The sequence below is a fragment of the Bos indicus x Bos taurus genome, chromosome 4 (assembly GCF_003369695.1).
Source record: "Bos indicus x Bos taurus breed Angus x Brahman F1 hybrid chromosome 4, Bos_hybrid_MaternalHap_v2.0, whole genome shotgun sequence".
In the NCBI taxonomy this organism is placed as follows: Eukaryota; Metazoa; Chordata; class Mammalia; order Artiodactyla; family Bovidae; genus Bos; species Bos indicus x Bos taurus.
This window is the reverse complement of record NC_040079.1, coordinates 24,966,427-24,982,910: the sequence shown is the minus strand read 5'-3', so window position 1 is coordinate 24,982,910 and position 16,484 is coordinate 24,966,427. Positions and strand designations below refer to the sequence as shown.

The window sequence follows — 16,484 nt, the reverse complement described above, 5'->3', positions numbered from 1 at the left end:
TACTGTAACACCAGTACCTAGAAGACTGTCTGGCACATAGCAGGTACTCAGCGAATACTTGATGAATCAAAGAATCATATTCTTAAAACAATGCAGATTTGTATTAATTGATCCATACACAGCCCAGAAGGTTCAAAGCTAAAAGAATGCTGATTAATGGATGACTAAGCATGTGGACTATATATAGGCCAGTTCTATCTATTGGAAATATAACGTAAGCCACAAGTAAGTTATAATTGTCTAGCAGCTACATTAAAAATAAGTAAAAGAAAACAAGTGAAATTAATTTTAATGTTTTGTTCCATCCAATATATCCAAAATATTATCATTTAAACATGTGATTCGTACAAAAATTACTAATAAAATATTTTCAGTCTTTTTTTTTTCACACCAAGTCTTTGAACTTTGGTGCCTATCTTATGCACAGCACATCTCACTTGGGACCAGCCACATTTCAAATGTCAACAGCTCCATGTGGCCACTGGCTACCATATCGGACAGGTCAGATATAGACCAAAGTTAAATAACCCTGTTATAGTAGGGAAGTATCTTGTACATTTATTCACTGTATTTACCTGAGCATTCCAAAATAAGGTCCTGGTACAACCTCATAATTTCCTAGCTTTGTCAAACAGATTCAATGAATATAACAAGAGAACCAGTAGCTTTCATTCTGAAAAACAGTTTATATCAAACTGGCTCAACTCTAAATTTCACAGAGAAATTCTGATTGGAAAGAATGAATGCCCTTCTTTTCTAGTCTCTTTAATTAAGAAACAAAGTCAAATCCAGAGAGATTTTGTAATCTTATCTATATTATCAGGGGAAAAAAAAAACATTATTTTCAAATAGAAAGAACTTTTAAAATTCTATTTTCAAGAAACAAACAAGCATTTATTTCAAGTTAGCCAAAATACATTTCCTGCTAAAATACAATTTTTGTATAGATATAGTTGCATTTAAGAAATTCATAACAGTTGTCTTACCAATATTTTTGCATTCATAGTAAAAAGCTGAAATAAAACACTAAGGAAAAATTTAATAAGCTCTTAAAATTTTAATATATACAGTTAGGTCCTTAATATGATTCTTAAAAGCTAAACCATTATATATAGAAAATGTTTTCATTAATTTTTTTTATTATCAGGGGATTAATTTCTTCCAGAATCCCAGTATTTAAAAATATTCACTTACTGGAACTGTAATAATTGCCATCATTATTCGACAACAAAATTTAAAGAATCCAATTAAAATGCCTGATAATTTAAAACCTAAATGTTAAAAAATTTTCTTTTTTTAGGCAATAAATTAAAGCAGATACAGCATCTACTTACTCAGATGTTACAGGAGGTTTTCTTATCTGGCAGGTTTGAGCTCAGATCATCAGCAAGGCACAGAGAAACTCCAGATGGTAAAATGTCCCAAACTCTCTTTACCCTGAAAAGCATAAATAAAATGCCAGTGTGAGTAAGAAAACTCAAGTTACAACCAAGATAGAACTCTCCAGAGTGGCCTGTCTAGATAGGGAGTAACTTCTGTTTCTTTTCTTCTTTTTTTTTTTAAAGTGAGGGCTCACAACAAGTTAATTCACGGTCCTGGAGTTGTGGGTGACCTGACACAGCAATACTTGGTATTATAACCGCTCTTCTGTTTTAAGAAATCTCTTTGGGAGGAAGCCTAAATTAGAACAATAAAATATGCATCCTGTACTGTAATGTGATGGTTTTTTCACCAGTCTGACTCTTCAACTGGAGAGATTAGAGACCTATCTCTAATCACATAATTTATCCTAAAACTAAGATACTTGTGAAAATGAAAAGGCAAACTTTTGAAATTTTTTAAATCAATAAACTATTTTTATGATATTATTTTTTCATAAAAAATAAAAAATAATGTACATCCATTAAAGCAAAAGATTTAAGGTTCTTTATATTATATGGACACTTAAAATATCATAAGTAGACTAATTATTCTTGGTGTATATTCATGTACTTCAATCCATTTTCTTAAAGAGTCTGTCTCTGGTATTGTGTCATTGATATTTTTTCTGGAAAACATGTTTGGAAAAAAGCTTATTATTTGAAAATTTTCACCAAGTTACCACAATCTTTTTTAAAGTTTTATTTTAAGTAAGCTGAAATTACTGACATCTTCATCTGACTCTTCTCCATTAATGTTATTTTTAACAAGAAAATGTTCTTTTCACAGGTGCTGAAAAACCTGATAAGCTTTAAGGCAAATTCTGCTAAGTAGAGGATATTCTCAGTTCTATTTTTTAATAACAAAGTTGTAAAATCTCAGTCTATTTTATAGATACTATCTTTCTGCCTAAATTGGAGCTCTTTTTTCCCACTCTTGCCCCCTCCAATCCATTCACCATGACAGTGCAGCTCAGGTAGATTCCCACCCCCCTCTCAGTGCAAACTTAACCTGTAACTTACCATCTAGAAGCTTTTCAATGGCTTCCCATTGCTACCAGGATATAACCTCAAAGCTTAAAAGGCCCCCAAAGCCCAGCACAATCTGCTTCCTTTCTGTCTCTTAGGCAGCTCTGGTGGCCTCTCAGGTCCCTGGGAGCACCAGGTTCTGCCCTGCCCCAGGCCTTTACACGCTCTGCTCCCTCTGCTTGGAATGCTTTTCTTCTTGGTTCATCTTTACTTGCCGGACCATCTTTCCTATCTGAGATGCCTTCTCATCTTACCCAATCCAGAGTACACCAAGACATCCTCTCTTTTTCTCTCAAAAGGAGTCCATACTTTTCCTTTGAGGCATTCACTGCAATCTATATTTGTGTTTTTAGGGGGTCTACCTCCATCGGGTGGTAAAAACGTCACCAGAGGTTGTAGATTGTTCGTTTGACTCACCTCCTAATCACTGTTCTTTACCCAGACCCGGTTTGATCCCTGGCACTTGGTTAACCTTCAGAAAATGTTTGATGAATGAATGAATGAAAGACTGAAAAGGAGAGGGGTACAGGGACAAAGGACAATCTAGTTATTTCAGCTAACCTGTTATCTATGACCAACACAATTCATTATCCTAAATCCAACTACACCATCAATTTCCTCCTCTATATAGGATTATTTTCATCAGTGCACAAACAGTCTATACTTTCTTCCAACCTGAGAGAGAGACAGACAGACACACAGACACATACACACACCCCTTTCTTCTGACCCCACGTTTCCATGAATTAATTCCCCATTATTCTAATGCAATTTCACAGGAATACCCAGAAGGGCTGACTATTTCTGCTGTCTCCAATTCTTTCCTCCTCTTCTTATTTGAGCCCACTCCAATCAGGCTTGACAAAAGCCTGATTACTCCCCTGAAACTATTCTTGTTGTCACCAATGACTTCCACCTTAAACTACCCAGCAGCCAGGTACTTTAATGAATTCTCTAATCCATTTAAACAAGTTCATCACAGTCACCTTTGAGCAGATACCACTGCTATCCCCAGAGAGAAGATCCTCTCTTTCTTTAGACACTTTCTTGCTTGGTTTCCAGGACACCATACTACTGACCCTCCTCCTGCTTCACTGGCCATTTCTTCTTAGACTTCACATTGTCTCAGTCTCTTAATGCTAGAGTGACCCAAGGCCCTCGGTTCTCAGATTTCTCTTCTATCCGTACTCCCTCCCCTTGGTCATCTCAATGGGTCTCTCATCACTTTAAATACCACCTACAAGAACTCAAGGCTTGTATTTTCAGCTGCCTCTTTGACATCTCCCACAGATGTCTACCAGACACTTCACATTTAACATCACCCCATGACAAAGCTGCTCATGTTCTCCCCAAGGCTGATGCTCCTACAGGCTTCCCCATGTTAGTAAATGACAATTCAACCCTCCAAGTCATCTTTGCCTTTTCTCTTTCCTTAACATCCCATTTCCAATCCATCAGTAAATCCCATTGGCTCTTCCTTAAAAACACACCTAAATTCTGCCTATTTCTCCCTATCTCCACCGCCACTACTGCCATCCAAGCCTTTATCATCCCCATCTGATTATTACAAGAAGCTCCCAGCTGATTCTTTCCTTGCCTCACCACATACTATTCTCAAAACAAAAGACCAGAGTCATACAGATAAAACAAAATCAGATCATGCCACTCCTTAAAACCCAGCAACTGTTTCCTTTCTCATCACAGTAAAAGCCATTTTTCTTTTTACTCTTCCCCCTGGAGAATTTCAGGTTCTTAGGGGAAATATTTTTTGTTTTGATTGATACTATAGCCCTCTGGTGGCACGAAAATGCCAGGGACATAACAGGTCTCCAGTAAACATTTATTGAATTTTTAAAAAGTTTGAAAACAGGACCATGGGTAGGCAATTCAACTAAATCTTCAGACTCTACTGTTCTTAACAGCAGGCTCTTAAGAGAGCATGGACCATGCAGTTATAATTAAATTTTGCACAGTAACTTGCACACAAACTCTTAATATAATTTCATCATTGATGGCATATTTCCCACTGAAATTTTAGCTTCCAATATTATATGAATATTACTAACTTTAAAAGTTAAGCAGAACATTTTAAAATATGACATCTGGGCCTCAATCTCAACACCAATTCCCTCGACTTCTACTGAAACTACCCAGCCGCTTCCTCCTTCGTGGAGGTACATGCTTAGTTATTGATGCTCTGCTGTGAGCACTGTCTTGACAGTGGCTCTGGAGCTCTCACTGTTACATTACTTGCTGCTCTATTTGTCAGGTGACCCTGCAGACATGCAGAGGCTTAGACTATCCTGAATAGCAGGAAGAATAGTGACTCAGAGTCCAGCTATGGCTGCTTTCTTTTTCAAGGTTCTTCTTTCAACTTCTTGAATCTATCTATTAACGCAATAACTCTTCCAAAGGCATTTCTCAGCCTATAGCCAACTGTTTCCAAGGTCTTTTTCATGAATAAGCCTGTCTTCCAACAGTTTCATGACTCCTACAGGCTGTACCAGCCCACACACTCTTCCATTTTCAACCCAGGACTCCACGCTTCCTCTTGGTTCTTAGCAGACTCTACATAAGAATATTTTATCAGTGCAGTATCTTCATGTGATAATTAAATTCACAGAGAAACCTGGAGCAAGCTGAATACTGATACAATCATTCTACTCTCAATCACTGTTAGACCTTACCTCGTTTCACCAAAAAGTTCAAAACCATTTGCAGTTTTTTGAACTATCAACAACCTATAATTTAATGAGAAGCTATACACTTTCAACATACGTCATTCTTGTTTTTCTTAACTATCACTATAAAACAACACTGCTAAAATCAGGATAGATACCAACATGCTTAAAAACAGGGGACTCGCAAGAGTTTTCTCCAACACCACAGTTCAAAAGCATCAGTTCTTCGGCACTCAGCTTACTTCACAGTCCAACTCTCACATCCATACATGACCACTGGAAAAACCATAGCCTTGACTAGATGGACCTTTGTTGGCAAAGTAATATCTCTGCTTTTCAATATACTATTTAGGTTGGTCATAACTTTCCTTCCAAGGAGTAAGCGTCAGCTATTAGTGACTCAACTTTAAGGAGTGCTTGGTCAATTTTTACCAAAATGAGTAGCTAATAATTAAAACTGTTTTATCCGATAAACCTGTAGAAGTCAACTTACACCTGTATGACAGGCTTAAGTGTTTAAAAGTTTTTTCAGTTGATTCACCGTAGCAGGTCTAAGGGATACAAACATTCTTTAAAGAAACTACACTATTATGACTACTGAAGTTTTTCATAGAAAAGATGAATAGTTTGTTATATTTGGCCTTTACTTATTTCTTTACATGGAAACTGTCTCTTAAATTATTCTGTTATGAAAACTTACACTAATGAGCATAAGCTCCTTGGGGGAAAAAAAAAGATTTCAAGGTTGTCCTTGACTCTTTAGTGAACTAGACTTCTGAGTTGGACAAATCCAGCTCTTGAAATTCCTTGAAAAATGCTACTTTCATCCTTTAAAGCTTAAAAGCTTCACATTAATCTATAAAATAAACTATCTCTACTGAAAGTACTGTCACAGAACTTGAGGATGAACAGAATAAAATCAGCACCAATATAAAAGCCACACTGACAACACTGAATATTTAGAGAAACAAACAACTGAACGGTGCTACTGACCACCACGGTGCCCGAAGCCCCTTCACCAGTGCATTTTCACAGCAGAGGAGCTGGATTCCTGGCTCCCAGAGCCCCCGCCCCACCCCTACGGTGCACGCACCTCCCAGGCCAGGTTCCCGCGGCCTCCTCAGGCTCTGGGGAGCCCAGTCCACGTGAGCTGCACTCCTGGGTCTTTTACATAACTGTGGTTGAAGATATTTTTCACAAGGTTCTTTAAACAAAGATTCACGTGATAAATTTCTGCTCAACTTTAGTTCCAGGAAATGTTTGGTTTCTGCAGCTGTTTATATGCTTCCGGTTGTCAGGACATGAAAACGACATAATTCTGTTTCTTTTTCTTACTTGAGCAACTAGAAAATGTGAAATCAAAGATATTGCCCAAATCTCTCACCACTGACAGATGGGAATACTTAATCCTTCAACTTCTTTTAGTTGAGATTGGTTTTACTTTTTTATAAATTTACTTTACCTTTTTGGCCTGAAATGTATAAGTTGCTTTAAGTGTTTGCAGAAGCAATGAAAGTTGCTAAATATAAAACATAAAAGACATATATAATGTTTGACATGCTTATACATCCCAGAATAAAATTCAAAAAACAGAGAAAATACACTGAGAAGGCACAAACGCCCAGAATTAAACTGTTATATAAAAGATACAGAAGATTCCACAGAGAAACGAAACAGCACTCTATCCTGTTTAAACCCGGTTAACCAGTTTGAATACTCAAATAGGTTCTTGGTTGAACCTCCCTAGCAATACTAAAAAGTCTGAAATTTTTACAAAGTATTTTAGTAAGAGAGCTCTCAAACATTATTTTGAAAAATAAAAACATTTTAGAAAAGTGAATTAAACTAGGTTTATGACAGATGTATGCTTGAAGTCACTTCATTTGTAAAATAGTCCAGATTACAGGTGTGCGTTCTATAACCATAATCAGCCAAGAACTGTTTCTAGTTCCTTCACTTCTTTTCAATACTGAGGTTCAGTAATAAGTCAATAAAGTAATAAGTGATAAAAGTATCCATCCAATAAATAAGTATTTATTATAATTTTTATATTCTTTTCTCAAAGCATTTATAACCTATAAAAAGGCAGACATTATAGCAAAATTATATCTTACAAATATGAACGTTCCAACAAGAGAAAAAAAGGATGAAATTATGTAGGCCATAAGTTTGTACTTATACTATCTGACTGATACAGCAAAAAGAGAGAGCCAATCAATTGTAAAATGCACACTAGCCATGATGCAATGATATGTCTCAGGAGAAACAGAATTTGCCCTGGTATGCAAATCTGAGAAATATTTCTCTAGCAGATCACTATACAATAATACACTGGGGTCTTTAATACTATCCCTGACAGGCTCATCCAGCAGTTTCTTAGAGCATACAACACAGTAAAAACATAAAGCTCTTAAGATTATCTGGATGAATAAAAAAGACAGAAAACCTAGAAAGTCTGTCTAATACAACTTTCTGTGACGATATTCTAGATATTCTAAATCTATACTGTCCAGTACAGTAGCTACTGCCGCTGCTGCTGCTAAGTCACTTCAGTCGTGTCCGACTCTGTGTGACCCCACAGACGGCAGCCACCAGGCTCCCCCATCCCTGGGATTCTCCAGGCAAGAACACTGGAGTGGGTTGCCATTTCCTTCTCCAATGCATGAAAGTGAAAAGTGAAAGTGAAGTCGCTCAGTCGTGTCCAACTCTTCGCGACCCCATGGACTGCAGCCTACCAGGCTCCTCCATCCATGGGATTTTCCAGGCAAGAGTGAGGCTAAGACAACCAAGAAACTGAATTTTTAATTACTTTTAATTTTAAAAAATTTTATTTAATTTTTATTTTAATAACTATATTATAAGGCAAATACCTACCCACTGGACCATACAGGTCTAAAACATTAGTTATCAAACTTGTTTTAGTAGCAAAACCATTTTTGAGTTGACAAACATACACCAAACCTAATATATTAAAAAAAAGTAAATGGTATATATAAGTTCAAATTTATAATATTAATATAGTCAATGTGAATATGGAGAAGGCAATGGCAACCCACTCCAGTACTCTTGCCTGGAAAATCCCATGGATGGAGAAGCTTGGTGGGCTGCAGTCCATGGGGTCGCTAAGAGTCAGACACAACTGAGCGACTTCACTTTCACTTTTCACTTTCATGCATTGGAGAAGGAAATGGCAACCCACTCCAGTGTTCTTGCCTGGAGAATCCCAGGGATGGGGGAGCCTGGTGGGCTGCCGTCTATGGGGTCGCACAGAGTTGGACATGACTGAAGCGACTTAGCAGCAGCAGCAGCAATGTGAATATGAGTTTTCCAGTGGCTAAAAACTAGAAATTGACAGTTATAAGTGAGAGTTATAAACTCAAATCAGTCTCAGTAAACACTTACTTCTGTATTTCACTTGGATGCACTGTGCACTATGAGAGACTTACAGCTACACATTCTGAGCTACCCAATTACCAAAAGCCACACATAGCAGCCATCTACTCAGAAAGCATAAGAAGAAAGCACAGCATGCCAGCAGGGAAGCTTCAGGTGTTTCTCTTCATGGGAAGAGTCGTCTCAGAAGTTCACATGGCCAAATAAGAAGCTATTCTCTTGGGCATTCAGATGACAGCTCAGATGCAAGGAAATGAGAATCACAGGGTCACAGTGACTTAGAAGCCTTCTGTCTCAAACAGAAACGAATACCTCAAAAATGATCTTAGCCACAGCCTCCAGGTCCCCATGAATTTCATACTCATCGCTGAAAAGTGCCCCTCCCAGGAAAGCTCAAAGTTATTGCTTCTAATCAAGAATTCAGAGTTCACATATAGTTCCTCCCAGACCAAACACATTCACCAATAAAGGTCATTTTCACCATTAGCAATGTTGCCTAGTAACACGGTTAACTTTCCATTTTTATCATAATTCAGAGGAACTGAATAGAAAGTTCATCCAGGGTTACTTTTGTCCTGAGAGAATGAGAATGGCTCTGTTAATTCTTTACCCACCTTCATGATTAAAAAAATAATAATCCTAGCATATCAAGAATAAAAAAGAACTTCCTTAGCTTCTTTCAAAAACCTGTAACAAAATCGTATTAGTGATTAAATACTGTAAGTATTTCCTTTAAAAGCCAGGAAATTAGACCAAGAAGACTATAACCATAACTTCTGTTCAAGGCACAGTGGTCCTAATCAATGTAACAGAAGAAATCAAAATGAGATATAAAATTTTAAATGAAATGATAAAAATTTCTCTAAGTGATAATTTATACAGGGACTTATGAAGACAAGATATTAAAAGTAATATAAAAACAAAATCATTAATGTTGCTAGATATAAGGTTAATATACAAAAACTAATATAATTCCTAGAAGTCACAGAACATAATTTGGTAATTTAACTAGGAAAAGCTACCATTTAACATGTCAACTCAATAAAAAAAAAAAAAACAGTTCATATAGTAAAAAGACTTGTAGCAGCTGCCTGAGGTATGGGGTGGGGGGGAAGTAAAATGAGGAAGGGGGTTTCAGGGTACAAATAGTCATGGGGATGTAACATACATCCCCATGATGCTAACTGGTGACTAGAGACACTAATACTCTACTGCATATTTGAAAGTAACTACGAGAATGAATCTTGAAAGTTCTCATCATAAACAAAAAAATTGTGTCATTAGATATGGCAACAGATGTCACCTGAACTTACTGTGGTGGTGAATTTGTAATATATACAAAAATAAAAATCATTACATTGTGCAAGTGAAACAACTATAATATTATGCAACTATACTTCAATAAGAAAGGAAAAAGGAAAGGTAAGGAGGGAAAAGAACAGAAAGAAAGAAACAGAAAAAGAAAGAAGGCAACTAAAAGATACAAGCTTTCTAATAATAAATTTCCAGTAATGAAACTAACAAGAAAGTTATCAGGTGCATAGGAGGAAATCAGTGTTGAGTAAATAAAAAAATAAACCATGTTTATAGACAAAGACCTAATTAATATTCTTAAATTGAGTGGAATTTCACTATGATTCTAATAAAACTCTCTACAAGGTCTTTCATGGATAAGTTGGTCCTTCCTGTGGTCATGTATGGATGTGAGAATTGGACTGTGAAGAAGGCTGAGCACCTAAGAACTGATGCTTTTGAACTGTGGTGTTGGAGAAGACTCTTGAGAGTCCCTTGGACTCCAAAGAGATCCAACCAGTCCATTCTGAAGGAGATCAGCCCTGGGATTTCTTTGGAAGGAATGATGCTAACGCTGAAACTCCAGTACTTTGGCCACCTCATGCGAAGAGTTGACTCATTGGAAAAGACTCTGATGCTGGGAGGGATTGGGGGCAGGAGGAGAAGGGGACGACAGAGGATGAGATGGTTGGATGGCATCACTGACTCGATGGACCTGAGTCTGAGTGAACTCCGGGAGTTGGTGATGGACAGGGAGGCCTGGCGTGCTTCGATTCATGGGGTCGCAAAGAGTCGGACACGACTGAGCGACTGAACTGAACACAAAATTCTTAAGAAAAATAGAGCTAAGAATAAATAGCCTTGCCAAACTTGAAGGAGAACACAGGCAACACGCCCTCCAGAATGTTAGGTTTTATACTGAACCATGGTAAGTTACACAGTACAGACAAATGAAAGTCACAGAACACCTACAGAAAAACATGTGTGTTTGGAAATTTGATATTTAACAGTGATAGTGCTGCAAATCAGGGGGGAAAGGATGGACTATCAAACAGTGGTGCTAAGACATAAGCCATCTATAAGGAAGTAAAATTAAACCCATGTTTCACACCATACAAAAACATCATCAGGCAAACTAAAGAGATAAATGTGAAAAAAAATTAAAACATTTTAGAAAAAAAAATCCTTGCTGTAATGAGGGCTTTTAAAAATGAGATACAAAAAGCAAAAATTGAAGTAGAAGACCAATAAATATTACTATGTCAAATTTTTTTAAACATTCTAAACAATAAAAGATTCAAACTTTAAAACAAATGAAAAAAATTAAGCCACGGACTGAGAAAAGATAGTTTAATAACCAACAAAGTGTTAATTTACAGAATACATGAAAAACTCCTAAAAAATCAAAAAGTAAACATAAACAATTGAATTGATACAACAGAGAACAACTGTGGGTAGCCAATTAGAAGGAAATCTGAGTGAAAAATACACACAAAGTGTCCACACTTAGTACAAAGAAAATTAACACCAAAATGAGATAGAATTTTATATCAGGCTGGCAAAATATCATATAGTAATAAAAAATTTTAACAGATTCAGCCACTTTGGAGAGCAATTTGGCAATACTTAATAAAGGTAGCGAAGCCTGTATCTGTAACCAAGCAATTCCACTCCTGAGTATGTGTACTAGAGAAACTGGCACGTCCTTAAGGAGGTGTATCTGAGAGTATTTGTTAGCACTCTTTGTAACAGTAAAAAATTGGAAGCAACCCAAACACGAATTAACAGGAGAATGGATAAACATACGGTGGTACAATCTTAACATGAAATACTACACATATTTAAAAGAATCAAGGACAGCTATAAATACCAAAGATAAACAAATCTTGGCAGAAACACAAAGAACAATGTCAGCTTCGGCACAGCCAGAGATATAATCAATAGACTGAAAAGGCAATCCACAGAATAAGAGAAAACATCTGCATATATATATCTGATAAGTGGTTAATATCCCAACTCTGTAACTATCTTCTACAACTCAAGAGCAAAAAACTCAAGAAACCTTCTATTTAAACAGATTTTTCCTTAAAGAAGACATATAAACAGCCAACAGGTACATGAAAAGATGTTCAACACTACTATCATGATGGAAATGTACATCAAAATCACAATGAGATTATTATCACCTCACGCCTATTAGGATGGCCATTATTAAAAAAAAAAACAAAAAAAAACAGAAGTAACAAGTGCTGGTAAGTATGTGTATAAACTGGAATCCTTGTGTGCAGTCGCTGAGAATGTAAAATGGTACAGTTGCTATGGAAAACAGTAGTGGCTGCTCCTTAAAAAATTAAAAACAGAACTACCAAATGATTCCACAGTTCCACCTGTGGATCTTTATTCAAAAGAATTTAAAGTGGGATCTCATAGGGATATCTATACTCCCATGTTCACTGCAACATTATTCACAATAGCCAAGAGGTGGAAACAATCTAAATGTCTTCATTTAGGAAATGTCTTCTGATTCATTCATCAGTGGGTGAATGAATACAGAAAACGGGTTGTAAACATACAATGGAATATTATTCAGCCATAGAAAGAAGGAAGTCCTGTCATATGTGTCATGGATGAACCTTGAGGACATTACGCTAAGTGAAATAAGCCAAATACAGAAAAACAAACGGTGCATGATTCCACTTATATCATAAGGTAGCTGCTGCTGCTGCTGCTAAGTTGCTTCAGTCGTGTCCGACTCTGTGCGACCCCATAGACGGCAGCCCACCAGGCTCCCCATCCGTGGGATTCTCCAGGCAAGAACACTGGAGCGGGTTGCCACTTCCTTCTTCGATGTGTGAAAGTGAAGTCGCTCAGTTGTGTCTGACTCGAGACCCCATGGACTGCAGCCCTCCAGGCTCCTCCGTCCATGGGATTTTCCAGGCAAGAGTACTGGAGTGGTGCCATTGCCTTCTCTTAATAAGGTAGCTAAAGCAGTCAAATTCATAGAAGTAGGAAGTAGAAGAGTGGCTGCCACAAACTGGAGGGGAGTGGCAAATGGAGGTGCTGTTCAGTAGGTGCAGAGGTTCAGTCATGCAAGATGAAGAAGTTCTAGAGCTCTGCTGCCCGGTACTGTGTGTGGAGTTAATAATAATGTACCACACATTTAAAATTTTAAGAGGGAAGATCTCATGTGTTTTTCAGCACAACTAAGAAAAAAATGTTTGAAATCATATAAATAATACTATATACACACGTGTGTGTGTGTGTGTGTGTATATATTTATATATGTATGTATGCTCAGTCACTTCAGTCGTGTCTGACTCTTTGTGACCCTATCGACTGTCCTCTGCCCACGGGATTCTCTAGGCAAGAATACTGGAGTAGGTTGCTATGCCTTCCTCTAGGGCATCGTCCCAACCCAAAGATTGAACCCGCATCCCCTGAGTCTCCTGCATTACAGGCAGATTCTTTACCCATTGAGCCACCTGGGAAACCCCATACACATGTATGTATGAATATGTATGTATACAGTTGCATACAAAGGCAGTAAGAGCATAAAGTACTCTTATTGTGTGGAGTATTAAACACTAAATTCAAGACAGAGGTTTCAAACTAGTAAGGAGGAAGAAAGGAGAATGGGGCCAAAAATGCTAAACAGGAAGTTTCTATTTTCTCTGTGATATTTTATTACTTAAAAAAAAATATTTTAAAACTGATAATATTTAAACAAATATTTTAAAACTTATAGTATTTGATAATTTATTTTTACTTTCAATTTGTTTTTCTGTATGTTTGAAATATATTATTACAGAAACAAATTTTTTATAACCTAGTAAATACTAAGAACATTTTCTTCCTTTTTAAGCAATTGGTATAGTTCATCTTCTCTAATAACAAAAGATTCCATGGGGGAGGATGGGCCTGAAATTATATCAAAATTGAGTTTGTGTGTAGATTCACTCTTCTCAGAAGAGAAACCACAGATTTCATCAAAGGGGTCTGTGACTCAAAATGTTGAGAACCATGAACATAACTGTTGATATTTGCCATTTTTCAGCAGGCAACAATAAAACAGAACCCCTGGGTACTTACCTGAAAAAAAAATGAAAATGCCAACTTGGAAAGTGAACATTCCTGTGTTCACTGCGGTATTATTTACAACAGCCAAGACATGAAAACAAACTAAATATACAAAGACAAATAAATAGAGAAAATGTAGCATATATACACAATGTAATATTATTCAGTCATAAAAAAGAATGAAATTTTGCCTTTTCTGACAACACGGATGGACCTCGAGGGCACTGTGACCAGTGAAATAAGTGAAGTGAGACAGAATAAAACAAATTCTGTGTGATTGCACTTACATGTGGAATCTAAAAAAAAAAAACAACAAAACACCAAGCTCACAGTACAGAGAACAGACTGGTGGCTGCCAGAGGCGGGGGGTGGACGAGTAGGCAAAACGGGTAAAGGAAGTCAAAAGGTACGAACTTTCCAGTTATGAAAGCCCTGGGGATGGAACGTATGGCCGACAACCATAGTTAACAACACTGTATTGCATATCGGAAAATTGCTAAGAGTTGATCTTAAAAGTTCTCATCACAAGAAAAAAAAATCCGTAAATATATATGTTGACAGACATTATCTAATCATGTGATCACTTCCCAATATATACAAATATTGAATCATTATGTTGTACACCTGAAATTAGTATCTGTTGACTATACCTCAAAAAAAAAATCAAATGTGAATGTGAATCAAGCAATGTGTTTCTAACCTTTTTCTTAGTTCTGATTTTGTTTATATGCTCTTTTTACTTTATGTATGTTTGCTGCAGAGTTGTCTCAACTCTGAAACTCTCTCTGAAAAAAAGGGGCAAGCTATCAATTAAAAAAAAAGAAACACCCTTTAAGAAGTCCCACCAAATGAATGTAAAAATATACAAAATAGAAGAATCATTTGGAACAAACTTAAACACTGACACAGCAGCCTTGGATCAGGTGTCAAGACAAACAGTTCCATTTACTGACTTTAGTAGGAAGCCTTCACAGAGGGCAGGTTGTGTCCGGGATCTCACCTTTTGACCACAAAAAATCAAATATGATTAAGGAATATGACAGTCACAGGAACAGGTCAGAAACTGGGGGTGGGAAGTATATTGTTGAGGAAAAACTTGCCCCAGATGATTCCTACATTTTCCTACATCCCACCACTAAAGCCCCCAGCCCCCACTACAGTTGAGATCACTCAGTTGAATTTATTCTTTTAAATTATTCAATGTTTGACAAATAAATTTATTGAGCACTTACTCTATCACTGTCAGGAAGGGAGTATTTTTGTATTTCTGTACAGTTAGAGCTTTCTGGGAAAATTTACTAAGACCTGGGTTAAAGGACAAGGCTTAAAACTTAAAAAAAAAAAAGACTGAAGAGATAGTAAAAGATTGGTCTCCCCTGACGTATCGTTTACATTTCAAAAGGATGATGAAACTGGGGTCATGGAGACATTCCAGAGTTACAGACTCAGAGTCTCTTGTCTTAGGTTACTGACGTCAGTAGTAATCTGTCTTGGCCTCAGAAACCCCATGTCTACTTTCAAGATAACATGAACAAATATAGGTATTAAAAACTTATCAGTCATCAGGCTAGTTCCTAAGGACATAACCATGAATAAGAGTAAGTTCAGAGCACGTGGTCAACCATGGTACCAACAATGCTCCATCACCACATGATACAGCAAGTTCTTGACAGGAGATGTATGAGGAGCTCTGAGAGATCGGAGAATCTAAACCGAGACTGGAGGGGGAAGAGTTAGCCTCCGTCTACAAGTAAGGGAAAATCCCCCAACAGCCAAGCTTCATTATCCTCACACAAGAAATGCCCAAAATGGGTGGCTCAGTCTTGCCAACCAGGGCACAAGTCCCACGAGCTTTTCTACTCTACCATCCTTGGTGTGGCGACTGGTGCTTGGACTAGCTTCTTTTGCGCTCCACCCACAGGAGGCAGAACTGCCTTGCAACGCTTTTTCCTCAGGGAAGAAAACCTTTCTCTAGACACTGCCCCACTTCTGTCTCAGAGGCCAGAACCGGGTCACACGCTCCTGGCTCAAACTAATCAACTGGCAAGGACGGAAGCTTCATGAGGCTGGAGGCTGGGGCCTCAGCCCACCTCCTCCCAAAGCATATGCAGGCAAGAATGTTCTGTTAGAAAAGAAAACTGGGATTCTGTTGGAAAAGGTCTGGTGAAAGGTCATGGGGAAAGCCGCCAGTAGGATGTGCTACAGTCATTAAGGTTAATATTTCCCTTTTGAGAATACTGTATTCAGCATTAACCGGAAATGCAAAGAAATAAAAGACCAGCTTATCCCTAACCAACAGCACACATGTATTTAAATTTTTTTAATAGAGAAAAGCTAAAAATAAGTGAAATTAATATAGTGTGAATGAAGTGCCACAAAGGTTGGGAGACTACAGAGTAACAGAGATTAGAATTTGAAATACCAGAGGCAGTTCTGAAAGAAGAGAATTATGAAATGATGGAGAAGGTGATAATGTTTAAAGGCACAAGGGTAAAACTTTAGGGGTGATTAGGTATGTCTGTTTAGCTATAAGAGAGCCGCTATGGAGAATACTGAAAAAACGCACAGGAAATACAAAGCCCATGAGAGCAGA

General features: G+C 37.4%; 1 long non-coding RNA gene across 2 annotated transcripts in view; it reads right to left on the bottom strand.

The window, feature by feature from the left end:
* Nucleotides 1–16,484, bottom strand: part of LOC113891204 — a 75,676-nt gene that overhangs the window by 21,537 nt on the left and 37,655 nt on the right. For both annotated transcript variants that reach the window (XR_003510691.1, XR_003510690.1), the window contains exon 4: nucleotides 1,335–1,437. This is a non-coding gene — a long non-coding RNA (uncharacterized LOC113891204). The remainder of the gene's footprint in view (nucleotides 1–1,334; nucleotides 1,438–16,484) is intronic.